Below are 13,428 nucleotides of genomic sequence, written 5' to 3'. Positions count from 1 at the left end.
CCTGACCCAGTAGAGGCTGTGGTGGGGAACAGCTTGGGTCCCCGGAAGGCAGAGCCGTCTCTTAGGTCCCATGAAATGGGACATTTACCCTGGGTGCTCCCTCTGCAGCGTGGTGCGGGAGCTTGTGCAGGGACTCAGAATCTTCTGGGGAGGGGGAGCTGTCTCCATCCAGACAGTACTTAAAAAACAAAATAATAAAAACAAACCAGATCAGAGATGTGTTGGGGTTGGAGGAAGAGAGTACCCAATATGTTGTTTGGAGCGTTGCCCTACACCCCCTACACCTAAGGTCCTTGAGTCTTTATATTAGTCGAGGCCCTTTGGGGAATGAGTGACAGAACTCAGCTCAACCAACTTTAGCAAGAAGGTGAATTTATTGACTCATGTAATTAAAATATCCAGAATAGGGCTGCCTTCAGGTACGGCTGGATCCAGGTGTTTAAAGGTTGAAGGTGTTATATCACTTTCTTTTGGCCCTGCTCTCCGCTGTGTTGGCATCATTCTTAGGCACATACCTGGTGTTGGCAGAGATGGCTGCCGGCAGCGCTAGGCTTTCTTCCTCCCAGTTCAGCATCACTGAGGGGAAGACAGCATCTCATTTCCGATGGCCTCAGCCTCAGCCGAAGTCCTGAGGTTGCTGCTTAGTGACCTGGCTCATCTCACATCACTGGTTCATATTCCTGAACCAAGGGTGGTGGGTGGACTGCTCTGATTGTCTGGGCTGGGGCAGGTGTGCATCCTTGGAAGTGGGGGAGGGGTCAGTCCTACTCGAGCCACTCACCTGGACTGTGAGTGGGCAGGGATGACTCCCCAGGGACAGCTCAGGGGTAGGCACCAGAGGCAGCAGGAGTGGGGGCTGGGCAGATTCGAGACAAAAGCCGTCCTCCTCATGAGAGGTGGAGAAGCTACCATCCACCTCTCTGGCTTTGCCACCAACTTGCTCGGGGACCTTGAGCAAGCCGCTTCCCTTCTCTGAGCCTCAGTTTCCCCACCAGTGCTGGTCTCTAAGGGCTCATGTAGCTCTGAACTTCTGAGGCCAACAGGCTTCATCTCGCTGACAGCCCAGCCTCCTCGCTTGACAGATCCAAGCCGAGGCTCAGGAATGCACACCCTGGGGCTGAGCCTGGGGCCGGACACCGGTCTCCTGTCCCTGCCTGTCCCGGCAGGGAACAGCCCGTGAGGAGGGAGAGAAGGGCTCTGAGAAGGATTCTTTGCACATCCCCAGCATTCTCCGTCTATAATTGGCTCCAAATGCAATGATCTCATCCCTGAACACTGAGGAAGAAAGGGTGTGGGGGGAACAGCTCGCTGGCAGCAGCTGACACAGTTTGTGACTAACCTGCCTCCCTCCGGGAGCCGGGAGGGACGGCCAGCTCTCTCCAAGACAATGTAGAAGTTTGGGGAAAAGGTCCTGGTAAAAGGTGGATGGAGGAGGCTCCAGCTTCCCGGGCTTTGGGGAGGCCCAGGGTATTTCTCCTCTCTGTCCACGCCAGGTGTCTTCTGACCGTTGCTCGCAAGTCAGCCTGCCCCAGCTGTTAACATTCCCCAAACTGCCACGCCACGCCCTGGCCAGGGAGGAGGTGAGCGCGGCCAGTCCGTCGAGCGATCTGTCCCATATGGATCCTCCACTGATTCTGTGGCCGGCTGAAGCTCGTTTAAATGCCCGCACATTAATTTTGAAAGATGAGCTCCTAATCAACTTTTAAAAAGCTTGTCACAGCACCATCTGTTTGGCGTTTGTCACTATTGCATTACATAAGAGGAAAGACATTTTTAAAGAATGCGGCTACATTTAGTAATTGGATCGCCGGAGAGGAGCCAACCCGGGGCGGATGGCACCATGATTCAGAAATGCCACGGGCCCTTCTGGGGGTGCGGCGGCCTCCCCAGATTCCACACGGTCTTGGCGGAGACCTGAGCGCAGCCCAGCTTGGGGAGTCGGCCTGGGGTGCCCCTCTTCCCCTTGCCTTGCGCTCTCTCACTTTCCCCCCTCGTTCCCCTGCAGCCCTGGCCAGCCCAGGTGAGCCCTCTGGAGTGTTGTTAGCAAGGGCCACGTGACTTCGTGTCCCCAAGCCCCGACTTCTGCATCTGGTACTCGGGAATCCCCGTGGCCCCGTCCTCTGGTGCCGGCGGCGTGAGCTTTAAATGCACTAACGCACGTGGCGCCTGGCACGGGGTGAGCGCTGCGCAAGTGTTCGCTATTTTATTAATGTAAAGCGACGTCTGATGCTTAGGAGGTGCCGGATCTTTGCTCATTGTCCTCCCTTTCCCCCTCGCTTCCATCTCAGCAGGTATTAGGAAGTGCCCACGGTGGAGGCTGGCTTCACGCACGTGCAACCTGGGCATTTGCACGGGGCCTCGCGCTCAGAAGGGACCTGTGTTGGGTTCAACATTCTGCTGTCGCCGGCTTGAAATTCTCAGCTCTTGAACAAGGGGCCCTGCATTGTCATTTTGCGCCGGGCCCTGCAAATTATGTAGCTGGTCCCACCTAGAGCTCTAGAATGATGCTGTGTTTTATTTGACTGCCCGATATTTGAAATAACAGTTGAGTCACCATCTTGAAACAAGGAGAGGTCACATAAACGTCTGGTTTATTCTGGAAAATTAGAACATCTTGCCACCATGAGGCTGCAGGCCCACGTGCTGCCACAATGGGTTGGAGCTGGTGTCCTCTGCACAGGCCACTTCTACCACCATCCCCACCCCTCCTGAGGCTTTGGACCGAGTCCCCTTGCTCGTTTGCTGAGCACCCAGCATGGTGTGTATTCTCCCACCTGCGCCAGTCAGCAGGTATTGAACCTGGCGAGTAGCTCTTTGCCTTAATTTACTGTCTATAAAATGGAGGTGATGATGATGGTAACAGTGACCTTTCTCTTAGGGTCGTGGGGATTAAACTAGTTAATGTACATAAAGTAAAGCATCTAGAACATGTTGTATTGCTATTACTATTCTTTTACTCTGTCCTGGTGCAGAAGCTCAGATCCCAAGTCTGAGGACCGTCCCTCTAGGAGCTGGAAGCTAGACCTGTCAGCTGGCTGTGAGGTCACCTTTCCCCGCCACCTTCAGCAGCATCCCCTGTTGATGTTCACCTTCTCTCCCTCCACCTGCAGCACCAGAGTCCACACCTTGGGCCTGCCCTCCTAGAACTATAAGCATTATTTTGAGGGAAGGGCCTTCTTGTCCCTTAAATAGGCCACATTATCCCTGCCTCAGGGCCTTTGCACATCCTGCACTTGCTTCCTAGAATATGTCTTTTCCCATATCTTTGCAAGGCTATCTTCTCATTCTGGTCTAGCTCAAATGTTACCTCCATAGAACATTTTCTTGACCACCCTAAGAAAAGAACCCCCTGTCCTGTTCCCCCCAGTCATACCATTCACTTATATTGTTTTCTCCCCAGAATTTGTTGTCTGCCTCCCAGAGGACCTAGACTGTCTTGGTCATTGTTGTGTCCAGTGCCATGACCACTGCTTGGCACATGGTAGGTGCCTGATAAATATTATTTGTTGAATGAATGAATGATTGAAGGAAGGAATGCATTAACTCCCTGTGACCGCCCTGTAAAGCAGGGACAAGAGACCCGAGTCATGGAGAAGGGAAGAGACCGCTCAAGGTCACACAGCCAAGAAGGGGCAGGAAGGGTGGGGACCCAGGTTTTTTGCTTCCACGCCTCTGCGGCCCCCAGGTGGGAAGCGGGATAGGTGTCCGGACCTCTGGCTCACGCAGCCGCCCAGGAGGGGCCAAGCGTGGAGCGAGGCCGGGGACAGCTCCTGAGGGTGGTGAGAGTGAGCCAGCCAGGCAGCCGGAGGCGAGACTGTTTACAGGGGCTGGCGGCTGTTGCCATGACAACCGGACAGCCTACAGCTTCCTGCGTCACCAGGGACGCAGGTTTGCTCTTGGCTGGGATGCAGTGAGGACAATGGGGTTGGCGGGGTGGGGGGCACTGGCAGAGGAGGGGACCCCGAACACCCAGTCTGAGGGAAGGGAGTTCTCATTTCTGAGAGTTGCTGGAAGACTGGAAGGGCCTGGTGGTGCTACGTGTGTGTGCACGCGTGTATGCACACGTGTGTATGTGTGTGCACATGTGTGTATGCGTGTGCGCACGTGTGTGTGTGTGTGTGTGTGTGTGTGTGTGTGTGTGAAAGAGTCCGGGCTGTGTGGAGCCAGGCTGCCTGGGTTCCAATGCTAGCTTTGCCTCTTCTTCTCTGTGACGTTTTGTGCAAGTGAATTAACCTCTTAGAGCCTTAGTTCCCTTTAATGTAAAATGTGGATGGACAGTAGTGTTACTACTTCATAGGGCTGCTATGAGGATTAAATGAGATAATACTCTTACAGCACTGAGAATGTACTTTGCAGTGTGCCTTAGTTCTTGAGATCAACCTACATTTGTCCCTAGGTTGCCTTCCAGCTGGGGTAGTGGGAAATTTGGTCTCATTCATTCTCAGGAATGTCTATCTTCTTGGCTTCTTTCATTCATTCAACAAATACTTACTGAGCACCTACCATATGCCAGGTGCTGCTCTAGAGGCTAGGACCGCAGCAGAGAACAAAGCAGACAAAAATCCCTGCCAACATAGAGCTGATGTTCTAGAGGAGTAGACAGACATTAAATATGATAAAAAGTAAAATATATGTCAGGTGGTAATAAGTACTGGGGAGAAAAATAAAGCAGGGCTGTGTGGTGTTGCAATTTTAAAAAGTGGTGGGAATGTGAGTGTGTCAGGGCAGGCCTCACCAAGAAAGTGACCTTTGAACACACTTGAAGGAAGCAAAAGAGGGAGTTACATGGTTATTTGGGACAAGAGCATTCCAGGTAGAGGAAACAGCAGGTGCAAGGGCCCTGAGGCAGGAATGTGAGCATGTATGTGAGGGTATTGTGCAATTATATCTCTTGGCATGTCTGCTGCATGTGTGATGTTATGTGGCACATACTTTGTGGTATGTAGGTGGTTATGCCTTTACACATGGGTGGCAATGTATGCACATGTTCGTTCACGTACAGGGCTGCCGTGTTGAGCCACAGAGGCTATGCCTACCCAATTCAGGGGTCACCATTCATGCAGGCTACAGTGAAATGGGTTCTCCTGGAGTTGGGCAATGCAGTGGTCCTGTGTACATGTCTAAGTAAAGATATAAATATGTCTGTGAAAATGTTCATATGTGTGTGTGTCTGGATACTTAAATATAATTGATATGCACATGTCGTATATGGGTGTCTTTATTTAAAATGTTGATATTTTGTTTGTCATGGACTTCTGCATTGATATTTACTTTAAAATTATTGCATTGAGATATTGCTTATCTTGATTACTCAGTTCTTGATGCCTCCTTACATTTTGCACCCGAGAAAAGCGCTTGGCTTTCCCTGAGCTGGTCGCAGCCCTGCCCTGGGGCAACTTGAGGGAGGCTGGGCTGCGGGAGGGAAGCCCTTCCTGCTGGCTGCCTCTGTAATCTACATAATCTACGCTCCTCAGCACAGGACCGGAACCCAAACCCTGCGTGAGCACATTTTGTTCCTTTAAGACAAGATTTATTGAGTGCTGACGATATGCCAGGGACTCTGCATATATTAGTTTATTTTATCTTTACAACTGTCTGTGGGGTAGATATTTGTTCATTCAATTGAACATAGGTTTGTTTAGGGCCTACTATGTGCCACGAACACAACCTGGCAGCTGTGCTGGCCTGGAATGCATTCTCTATTTCTCTGGTAATAGCACCCCAGTTTTCCTTCAGGGAACCTGTGCTCTTCCGCTCACAGTCCAAGTGACGCTGCCTGGGCTTTCTGCACCCCCAGGCTCTAGAGATGGGCATGTGACCCAGGTGGCCCAATCAGCACCGTCAATTCCTCTGGCTATAGAGATTGGTTATGGGATGAGTCTATGACCCAAGTTGGTCCAATCAGAGTGAATCCTGGGACTTTTGTTGCCCTGTTGGGAAAAAGGGCTCTCTTTCCAGCTGTAAGAACGACGCAGCCCTGGAGCTCCTAGAGAGCGTCCGTTACATGGAGATCGAAAAAACTGATCCCTTAAGGCTTTAGATCCTAACTGATCCCTTACGACTTGATGACTTTAGAGCCTCCTGGATCCAGCCATACCTGAAGTCAGTTACCCTAAGACTTTTCAGTTTTATGAGTTTACAATTATTTTCCTTTTTTAAAACCAGCCTGAGAGTGCAGTTAAAATCCTGCGCTGCTTGACATCTTTGTACATTAACTCCTTTAATTCAGAGATAAATCCTGTGGCAAGGGGGTTCTGATTATAAACGGACTGATCCCCAGGGACATAAGAGTGGCTTGTCTAGGTCACAGCAGCTCCATAGTTGGAGCTTGAATTTGAACCCAGGTCTCTCTGACTCTCTGCCATTCACATGGTCTGAGCTCTGGAGAAGAGGGTCTGTGGAAGTACTAGTGAAAGAGACCTGAGTCCCACTGTGGGCACTATTATGCTGTGTGACCTTGATCAAGTTATTTCACTAATCTGAGCCTCAGTTTCCCCATCTGTAAAATGAGGGAAATAGTAATGCCCACCCCATCATGCTGTCATGAGTGTTAAGTGTGACAATCCGTGTAAGTACAGCACTCGGAACAGGGCTAGGCATGCAGCAAGGACCGTGAGCGATTATTATCGTGGCTTTTTTCTCGAGGGAAGAAGGGGAGCTGGGGGGCTTCCCCTGCCACTGCGTGGCCTGCCTCCCTGCTGGCTACAGGCCCCCGCAGGCCCTGATGGCACCTTCATCCATCTTCCGCCAGAGCACAGACCTGGTTCACTTGCCCGGGAAGCAGGCACTTAAGGAGCCGCTTCCCCAGTTTCTCTTTTAATTTTCATTACATAAATTTCACATTTCCTGGAATAGAGATCTTGAACGTCTGGACTCATTTAGAAATTGAGTCAGCAAAGGCCTCATTTATATTAATGTGCCGAGTCTGACTCGAGAGGAGGCTGAGACCAGGATGGATAGTAGCGACTCCTGGGCCGAGCCCTCCAGGCTGAGGTCGGACGCTGCCTTGATAAGCAGATGCCTCCAGATTTCGGCTGGGACGGTTCCCGTGGTGCGGGGGCTCTGGATGCAGGGATGGTGTTGCCCCACCCCCGCCCCGGCTTAACCCCCTGCAACGGCTGCTCACTGCTCTCCAGGCTGCTTATCCTGCCGGCCAGGGGTGCGTGGTGGGCCTCTGCTGTGCTCTCCCCTCCTACCTACCGCTCTTCTCCTCCCTTCCTCCTCCAGCCTAGCTGGCCTCCCAAGAGCACTCCTGCCTCAGGGCCTTTGCACTTGCTGTGCGCTCCGCCCAAAAGCCTGTTCTCCTGGCTCTTCCCGTGGCTAACTCCTTCACCACCCCAGGGAGGCCTTCCCTGATTGCCATCTGGAGTCACACTTCCCAGTTAGTCACACCACCTGTTTCATTTTCTCCATAGCACTGAGCCTATGTCTTCTTGCTTATTTGCCTATTTATTTATTGGCTGTCTCCCCCAGGAGAACATAAACCCCATGAGAGCAGACAGACTACGTCTGTCTCACGCACCTTTATCTCCCTAGGGTGTGGCGCACAGAAGGTGCTCGATGGGTATTTGCGGAATGAATGCCTGGACTCATTCAGCAAACCCTGCCCGAGCGCCGGCTCCGTGAGAGGCCCCGTGCTGAGAGCTTGGAACACAGGCAAGAAGGAGACAGGACTGTTGCCTCCGTGGTCTGGGGCAGAGAGGAGGACGCCACAGCAACTGACATTTATTGAGTGTGACAAGCATTTTATAAGAGACACCACTTTAATCCTAACTACAGCCCTTGCAACCAGCTGTTACTTGTACCAGTCCATGAAGCACAGAGAGGTGAAACAGCTTGCCCAAGGTCACGCAGCCAGGACACAGAGGAGCCAGGATTTGAGCCCAGGCCACCCGGCTCCCGCCGCGGCTGGGTTAACCAGTCACGAGGCCACGGGAAGCGAGAGCCGGGCGCCGGGAAAGCTGTGATGGGGGCGGCGCTGGCGGCCGTGGGGCCCGGAGGAAGCGCCCGATCTAGCCTTGCCGAGGGAAGGGATGAGCAAAGCCTCCTGGAAGACGCAGTGCCTTAGCTGTGTCTAGAATTTATTTATTTTTAACTTTACATTACAGCTTAAGAATTTTTAATAGCTCCACACTATCCACAGTTAAAATTTTAAGTAATGCATATTATTCCAGGCAGAGGCAGCGCCATCCATCATTGTCGGGCAGTTGCGTGCTCGCCATTTTGAGGTTCTCCTTAATGCTGCAGGGACCAGCTCCCTGAGCTTAGTGGAGTGATGCAGTGCCTAAGAGCTTGGCCTCTGGGGCCTGGGTTCAAATTCCAACTCCTCTCCTTACTTGGCTCCAAGGATTCTACATGCCCCATGCCTGGGACAAGGGACATCTCCAAAGTCACCAATGTGGCTAGATGATGGGAAGTCCAATGAAACCCACAGATTCCCTTCTCAGAATTTATATATATATATATTTCTTTTTAGAGACAGGGTCTTGCTCTGTTGCCCAGGCTAAAGTGCAGTGGTGCCATCGTAGCTCACTGTAGCCTCGAACTCTTGAGCTCTAACGATCCTCCTTCCTCAGCCTTTCGGGCTGACTACATCCTTTCATTGACGCCCGCAGCAGCCCCTTGAAGCAGGTGCTATTATTTCTCCATTTTATGGACTAGAAAACCAAGTTCCAGAGAGTGAAAATGACTGGCCCTAGGTCACACAGCAAGGAAGTGATATAGCCTGAATGTGAACTGTCATGTTTCAGACCCCAAAGTTTCTGTTCTGAGCCCCTAGGCTGAGCTGCACTTTGAAACCCCTCCCCAAAGCCCATCTTTCCCTTTTATTCATTTCCGGCTTGTTAGCACAGGGTTAATCGCCCACACAGCCGACGACGGAATCATTTGTTCCTTCCCCTCCCATCTGCAGAGCGTCAAACTCCTTTCCACTTGGGAGACTGGCTGTTGACTCCTTTAGAAGTTTTGTTTTTCCGATACCAATCTCTTCTCCCAGACTACGCCTTCGACAGCCAGGAATGGGAAGGAGAGGAATGCACACGTGCACAGAAAAGGCACAGAAGGGTCGAGCCTGCCTTAGTTCCCTCCGGGTGTCTCGACAGAGGTGGCTTCCTTCCATTGGCCCAAACCTTCGCAGCCTGGCATCTCCAGGCACGCTACAGTCTGGCTCTGCACAAACACCCCTCCTAATATTTGCTGTGGGGCTGCTAGGAGGGGCAGGTCCCCAAACAGGCGATGAGCTCAGGACATGGGCATCGCCACACCTGCTCCCGTCCCGGAGGAGGGGAGGCTGCACAGCCACTGACAGCATAGCCTTATTTTGAGCTTGAATCTTCCGTGCATACTTGCGCGTGGGCAGGAGGGCAGATGGGGGCCAGACCAAAGCTGATGGCCTGTGACTTGCAGGAAGAAGTATACTTTCCATCATGACCTGTAATGTGAGGGTGCGCAAACATGCACACACAGACACACACACAATTGAAATGAAAGTTTCATGGATCTGTACTTACCTTTTATTTTTATTTTTTGAGACAGAAGCTCTCTCTGTCGCCCAGGCAAGAGTGCTGTGGTGTCATCATAGCTCACTGCAGCTTCAAACTCCTGAGCTTAAGCAATCCTGCCTCAGCCTCCTGAATAGCTGGGACTATAGGCATGTGCCACCATGCTTGGCTAATTTTTCTATTGTTTTTATAGAGAGAGTGTCTCATTATGTTGCTAAGGCTGGTCTCGAACTCCTGGCCTCAAGCAATCCTCCTGCCTTGGCCTCCCAAAGTGCTGGGATAACAGTGTGAGCCACCGTGCCTGGCTCCCATACTTGCCTTTTTATGAATAACACATGCTGATTTCCAATCTATTCTATTCTATTCTGGTCCAGTCTATTTTATTATTTCATTTAAAAGTGCTAGTCATTACCCATGAAACAGATTTCAAAGCCCCCAAATGCAGGAGTTCGCAGTCTGGGTCTGGGAACTTGCACAGGACAAAACTCTTTATTTGCCCTGACCTCTGGCTGGAACATAGCACTTCCGTCAGTTATGAATTTGGGCAACATATCATAGTAGTATCGACAGTTCCAGTGACGTCCTCACAAACCGCCCCCACGGATTGTTTTGTATCTCATTGCAGCTGCCGCAGGTGTCTGGAAATAGACCTCAAAATTATGGTAGTTACTGGGCTCACTGCTGGATCTTGTTATTTAATTTGTTAATAAAGAAGCACATATGCTACTATATCACATCTAAGAATTATTTTGATAATTGCGTTTCAGCAGAATTTGTTCCTGTTGTAAGCCTGTGTATTTTATTTTATGGACTTCAAAGTATTATCCTGAGAAGGAGGCCCATGGATTCCATCTGGCTTGCAAGGGGGTCCACAGTACACAAAGTTCGAGAACCCCTGCCTGGCCCAGTGGGTCCCAATACACAGTTCACGAAATGCTACCCCATGCTGAAAGCTCCCGGGGGGCAGAGCTCCGGAGTCTTTAACCTGGAGCCCAGCACAGAAATCACGTCGATGGCCAATGTTTACGTAGCACTTGCCGTGCCAGCTTCGGTACTAGACCCTCTGCACGGATCATTTCTGTTAATCTTTGTACCAGCTCTGGTGAGATGGGTACTATTTTCAGCCCCATGCCTCTCTCTGTCTCTTTACCCAACTTCATTTTTCTTCTTAGCACCAGAACTGTCACATATTTTTATCTGTTTATTGGCAGCCTCCCCCACTAGGGTGTGTGTCTCTTGAAGGCAAGGATTTGCCTTGCTCGGTGCCACCTCCCTAGAGTATCAAAATATGCAAGATTTAAGGCGATGCCAAAAACTCAGGAGTCAAGATAAAGACTATTTCACTGCAATATTTTAAAAATTCAAAATGAATGCCAAAAATCCATGATGAAAAAAAAAATCAAAATTTCGAATAGAGACGGGATCCAACCCTGCACTTGTACAACGCTGCCTCGATCTCCTCACCCTATCCCTGGCCCTAAAGGGCTTGATACACAAGGGGTGCTGATTAGCCTCATTCCGCAGATGGAGACTGAGGCACGGAGGCTGGCGTCCTCCCCAATGCCAGTAACTAGCGAGTAGAGGAGTCGGAATTTTGAACTCAGCTGTCTAGTTCCAGACCTGGCTCTTTTAAACCCTGCACCACCCAGCCTGAAGAATTATCCTGCTTAATCCTTTTGGCAGAGGCAGCAGCCTGGTGAAATCAGATAGATTTGGGTTAAAATCCCAGTATCGCCACTTCCTAGCTGGGTGACCTTGGACTAGTCATCTCAATACTCTGAGCTTTAGTTCCCTCAGCTGCAAAATGCAGATGATAACGTCTTGGCCAGGTGCAGTGGCTCACACCTGTAATTCTAGCACTCTGGGAGGCCAAGGCGGGTGGATTACTCGAGGTAAGCAGTTCGAAACCAGCTTGAGCAAGAGTGAGACCCTGTCTCTACTATAAATAGAAAGAAAGTAATTGGCCAACTAATACATATAGAAAAAATTAGCCAGGCATGGTGGTGCATGCCTGTAGTCCCAGCTACTTGGGAGGCTGAGGCAGGAGGATCGCTTGACCCCAGGAGTTTGAGGTTGCTGTGAGCTAGGCTGATGCCACAGCACTCACTCTAGTCTGGGCAACAAAGAGACACTCTGTCTCAAAAAAAAAAAAAAAAAAAGAAAGAAACACAGTGGGAAATCACTTCATTTATGCAGATATTTATTTATTTATTCATTCCACATTCAACAAATTATTTATGGAGGACCTACTATGTGCCTGGCAGGCACACTTCCAGGCACCAGAGGCCCCGCGGTGAACAAAACCGACACAAATCCGTGCCCTTGTGGAATTTACATGGTATAGGAGGGAGAGAAACAACAAAACAAACAAACAAACAAACAAACAAATAAAATAGAGCATGTCAAGAGGAAACAAAGAGAAAACAAAGAAAAACAAAGCAGAGAAAGAATGGAGTGTGTGAGTGTGATAGTGGGCGTGTGTGTGTGAGCATGTGTGGCTGCTATAGGGTCGTCACATGAAGGGGTTGTTGAGGAGGTGACACCTGGAGGAGGTGACACCTGGAGGAGGTGACGGGTAAGCCATGGGGCCAGCCTGGAAGAGATGTTCCAGTGTGGGGGGCCAGGCGGGGCAAAGGCCTTGGGGTGGGCGTGCGCCTGGCGTGCTGGGAAAGTGACGGTGGCAGTGTGGCTGGGGCGAGTACAGGAGGGAATGGCTCATAAGACAGGCCATCCAAGAGTGCAGGGGGGCCAGAAGGCAGTCAGCCACGGAGGGCACGTTTGGGGAACAGGGAGGAGGCCGGTGACGTCGCAGTGGAGCACCCTCGGCGACACAGGCAGAGCTGAAACAAAGAGGCGGGCAGGAGCCAGTGGAGGTGGGGACGTGCAGACCCAGCCAAGGACTTTGGGTTGTATTTCACACGTGTCGGGAAGGCTTTGCAAGGTCTCGGCAGTGAAGCGACACGATCAGACTGACAGTTGGGCAGGGCCCTTCTGGCCACTGAGTTGAGAAGAGTCTGAAAGGTCAAGGGCAAAAGAGCCCAGCCTAGAAGCTGACGCAATAATAGAGCAATAGACAATGGCGGTGTGGCCCGTAGCCGCCGTAGCGGACATCGAGAAATACAGATCCCAGATCTGTATTGATGGCAGAACCCGGAGGAACTGCCAACAGGCCATTCATTTCAGCACTGTTGTTTTTTTGAGACAGAGTCTCGCTTTGTTGCCCAGGCTAGAGTGAGTGCCGTGGCATCAGCCTAGCTCACAGCAACCTCAAACTCCTGGGCTCAAGCAATCCTTCTGCCTCAGCCTCCCGAGTAGCTGGGACTACAGGCATGCGCCACCATGCCCGGCTAATTTTTTCTATATATATTAGTTGGCCAATTAATTTCTTTCTATTTATAGTAGAGATGGGGTCTCGCTGTTGCTCAGGCTGGTTTCGAACTCCTGACCTCGAGCAATCCACCCACCTTGGCCTCCCAGAGTGCTAGGATTACAGGCGAGAGCCACTGCACCCAGCCTCAGCACTGTTTGTCATAACAAAAGTTCAGAAGCAACTGAACGTTCGGCAGTAGGAGACTGGCAATGACCACGTACAATAGACCACAACGTAGACTTACAAAAGAACGAGGAGGCTCTTGGTATATTAATGCAGAATAATTTCCAAGATATGTTAAATGAAAAAAGCCAGGTGCAGAGCAGTGTGTATAGTATGTTGCTATATGTGTGGGGTAAAATAAAACAAGGCAAAACAAAACATGCATGTGTGTGTTTGCAAAAATTATCTCTGGAAGGGAAGGCGAGAAACCAGTGGTAGTAACTGACTCTAGAGATGCGGGATTGGGCTCCAGATGTGTGAGGGAGATTTCACTGTCCATGGTACCTTTTGGATTTTGTACTTCCAGGGGTTCCCAACTGGAGGTGACTTTGTCCC

Source organism: Microcebus murinus, chromosome 16, assembly GCF_040939455.1.
Source record: "Microcebus murinus isolate Inina chromosome 16, M.murinus_Inina_mat1.0, whole genome shotgun sequence".
In the NCBI taxonomy this organism is placed as follows: Eukaryota; Metazoa; Chordata; class Mammalia; order Primates; family Cheirogaleidae; genus Microcebus; species Microcebus murinus.
This window is presented reverse-complemented; position numbering follows the sequence as displayed.